This window comes from Condylura cristata, unplaced genomic scaffold, assembly GCF_000260355.1.
Source record: "Condylura cristata isolate star-nosed mole 26May11 unplaced genomic scaffold, ConCri1.0 scaffold00007, whole genome shotgun sequence".
Lineage (NCBI taxonomy): Eukaryota > Metazoa > Chordata > Mammalia > Eulipotyphla > Talpidae > Condylura > Condylura cristata.
Genome location: NW_004567108.1, coordinates 6,761,538 through 6,765,890, shown reverse-complemented (window position 1 = coordinate 6,765,890; position 4,353 = coordinate 6,761,538).

The window sequence follows — 4,353 nt, the reverse complement described above, 5'->3', positions numbered from 1 at the left end:
TAATATCTTTCAAACTGTGCCAAACCAAACTGTTCATCTAGAGCTGGCAAAGTTTTCTAGAAAGGTCCAGAGAGTAAATAACTTTGTCTGGGCTCGACCATGTCATTCATCATTGATCAACTCTCCCCCCTGTGAACTGGCAGCCCTAGACAATTCCTAAGCAAATCAATGTGTCTATGTTCTCAAAAAATCACTATTGACAGGACATGCAGTGTGTTTTGACCCATGGGCTATAGTTTGTTATAAACTGTGTTCTTACAATAATATACTTTGATCTGAAAAACCAGAGCTGACAGTTTATGAGGGAGTAGATGTTTTATAAAGGGAAATTAAATTTAATTTGGGACTCAAGTTAGAGCAGCCCACACCAAATGTTTATTAAATTAATAACTAAAAAAATTATGAAGTCTGTGAATAATTCCACACTTAAAGGAAAAGGGGTACATCTGAAAAACATCATTGAGGCCCCCCCAAAAAAATAGAGACCATCTTCCTCATGTTCTAACTGAGATGCAATAAATATATACAAAACCAGAATGAAAATGCATAGAAGAAAATTATGTTGAGATGAATACCATGATGAAAGTGAGCTATCTAAAGGTCTTAAATGCAGTAACAAAATATGAGTCTACTTTCAAACTCATATGGCACAGAATTGGGATGTATTTCATCATGTAATTTTGCATTATTTGACTACAAATGAGATTGATTCTTTGCGTTCTAATTGAGCATTTCTTTGTAGTTTGGAAAAGATTAGTATTTACTCACATGTGCTCAAATTGATTGTCTACAAAACCAAACACAAGACAAAGAAAAAAGCATCACTGTCTCATTGAATCAAAACCACTTATACGAATTCAGTAGGCTTTTACCCCCATTTTACAGATCATAAAACAAGAGCAGGAGGCACTGAAGTAGCGATACCTGTGTTACAAAGCAAGTCCATTACTTAGAGTACTCACTGTCAAAAAAAAATTGACTCAAAGCTCTTCGGTGCCATTAACAACCACTTTACATTCACTTACGCGTCCATGCATTTACAGATGATTCTCCTGTTTCCTGTCAATGATACTGGGGCTGCAGTTGTCTGAGGGTTTGGTTGGATCAGCGCCTTTTGTGTTGGAAACTTCCCTGGCTGTTCGCTTGAGAGGTTAGCTAGAGCTGTCAGCCAGGGAACCTCAGTTCTGCAAGTGGAGTCTGCAGGTGTTATGAGCATCTCACAGTACAGCGGTAGGATCTAAGAAGCCAAAGGTGTCTGACCCATCTGCACGCTGAACTTGACCATCTTTCACATTCTATTAACGTCATTCAAAACCAGTACAAATTCAAGGCGAGGCAAATAATGGCAAAGAGTTGCTGGCCCTCTTTGGAGATAACCATCACATGATCCCCAGTAACGAAGGAGTGAGAAATAAACCTAATTCAAGTAAAAGGTCCCTTGTCCTCTGCATCTCTTCCCCATGCATTGATTGAGAGCTCACACCCTGGCCACAAATTACAGGCCCGCAGTAATCTCCATGTAGCAAGCACAGAGAAGCAAAGCCTGGTTCTTGAAAGCCCCAGAGGAAGTTATATGCATCCCTTCTGTAGACAACATAATCGATAAAATCATAACAACACTCAGATGTGTGCAGGACTAGGGAATGCATGAAGCTTAGTCACTCAGCCTTTAGGTAGTTCATCATCTCTTCCTCCTCCATCCAAAATACCAACTTGGCTAATCATGTTAGGCACATCTTGTAAGACGAAAAGTTAAGAGTGGAACTAAAAGCTCTATAATTTTGAAACATATGTTCTTTTCATTCAACTGCAATAAAGAGAGGGTCTAATATAAAGACTATGAGAGGAAAACAAACCAAGTAAATAGAATTGTGCTATCTAGTTACCATAATGACAATGTATATTTGCTACTATGGAAAAATAAGTTGGCTTTGATGAAAATAGGAGTAACAAAAGATGAGGTTAGAGAAGTAAAAGGATACAAATAGCTCTATCTACAGGGAAGGAAAACCATCTTTGAGGGATTTTAGTGAAAGAACATGATAAGATTCTAGAAATATCAACTTGCCCATTCGATCCAACATAAAAAATAGACAATGGATCCTCAAACATACTTTGAATTCTATTCCTATAACAAAGCAATGTATTCAAAGAGTCTTCTCTCTTATATTGCATGAAAAGGATACAAATTACCTGTTTTTGATTAGTTAAGTCTTGTACATCATTGCTTTCAGAACCTCACTATGCCCATCCTTCCAGAGACATTTCTCCTACAGTGAGAACCTAGACCAACAAGGAGTTACTTGTACTAGTTTAGGTAGGGGGCATTCATGGAGGGCTGGACTAAGGAGTGACAGAGAAAATGTGAGAAGTCGTTCATTCCCAGGCAAGTGAGAAAGTGGAAGTCAACTCTGAAGCTTTCTCTCCGTGAAGCTCAAGTGTGATAATATCATGAAATCAGGTCACATTTCAGCATGAAAGCTTTAAGAGGAAATTAAGTTTTACCAATCTGAAATATAAATTGTGACATGCCATCAATATGGACTGTCCAAGAAAAGAGGTTATGGTTCTAGAAGACTGAGGACAAGAATAGCTGGCCTACTCTCCTAGGTTCTCTGGCACTATCTGCTGAGCTCGAATCAATACAGTTTCCACATCTAGGTGGTTTGTATGCTTGGGGTTTAAAATAGTACAGACAGTGCACAAACCCAAGTCCATGTGTTTATTCTTGCCTGGTGTAAGGAAATAAACTTACCAGAAATGAAAATAATAAAACTGCTTGACTCAGTGCTTGCCAGCTGACTAGTTTAACACTGTAGAACCCTCAGCACACTAATATCTGCACTGACCCCAGAAAGAAGACTATATAAAAACTCACACCTAACAAGCTATTTTTGCTACGACTGTTACTACTGTTACTTCACTTTTACTGGTTCTCTAAGAGACTACAGAACAGAAAAATCCTAGTGACTATATTAAATTAACTTTTTATATCCCCGAATCACAAATTCTTATAGCTTGATGCCCCAACTATTGCATACAAAGTAAAACTCAGCTGTGACCATAAAACTAAACTCTGTAAAGTTCCTATTAACTTTGAAGTTAATAAAAGTACATGAAATAATCCCCTACATGTAGTTATCTATTGATTTATATATTAATGAAAACTAAGCATTGCTTAGGAAAAGCAGACCTTCAAAAACATGAAAAGAAATACATTTCAGAGCACACGTCTGGAGTTCTGAAAATTCTAGCCCTTTACAACATGAAACTCAGAAATCCTTCAGAGACATAGACTTGTAGAATTCATCATTCTTTCTATCACAACTCCTTCTATCTCTTTTTTATCCTAATTTATAGCATTTGTCAAACCTAGATAGAATGAAAGTAATGTAAATAGGCAGCTATGGGCAGATTTGGTTGTAAAAATAGAAACTAAAGGCTGGGAGCAGTATCCAAATCGCATTTGCTTGGCAGTGATGTAGATGTTCAGACAGGACAAGCTTTCACTGGAAGGTATAGTTATAAATAAAAAATGTTCCCAAAGAGAGCACAAATGGCGTCTCTTCCTGTGGGCGCCCCCAGTTGAATTGAATCCTTTCTTCCTGTCTGATCATAAGACTTAAACTAAGTTTCCTGACTGCTAGTGGAGAGACATTTCAAGTCTTCATTAGACCCTGTCGCAGAACTGCTCACTATTAATATGAAGTGACACCTTTTATAAGTAGAGGAATTTTTGTGCAGTAGAGCTAGTAACATTGGGTACAAGGACTTGGGGATCATCAAGGCACCTTCTTTTTGCCCAGGACACAGTCTGTATCCCTCATCTCACACCTAATAAGACAACGGCTGTGCTCTGTGTTTACCCACATGGCAGCTCCCATCCATCACCACCCCCCTCCCCAGCAATAATGATTCAAAACCTCTTTTATTGGATTTAGATAAATGATCTATCAAGCAATTTTTAGGGACATCGTTGAGTGAAAGAGGTAGGACTCATATGAAAAAAGATAACAATGTCCTATTTCCAGAGAAAACCCTGTATGTTTTAAGAACTAAAATATCCCATTCCCTATATATTTTAAGAACTAAAAAATGTTGACAGAAGAAAGGAGAAGTGGTATCACCAGTTGGCAGCAGATGAAACCAGCAGTGTCAGAGGATGTGACCCAAGCCTCACACTGTCTGATAAACAATACACCCAACCAGCCTGGTGGAGATGAGGAAGTTGATTGAGAAATAGAGATGTGCTGTATCCAGGCTGGGTGCTCTGTGTGTGACCTGAAATGAGACTTCTCGACCCCAAAGCAGCCCTCCCTGACTTTCCAAGCGTACACCCCCTTTTTCTGAGCA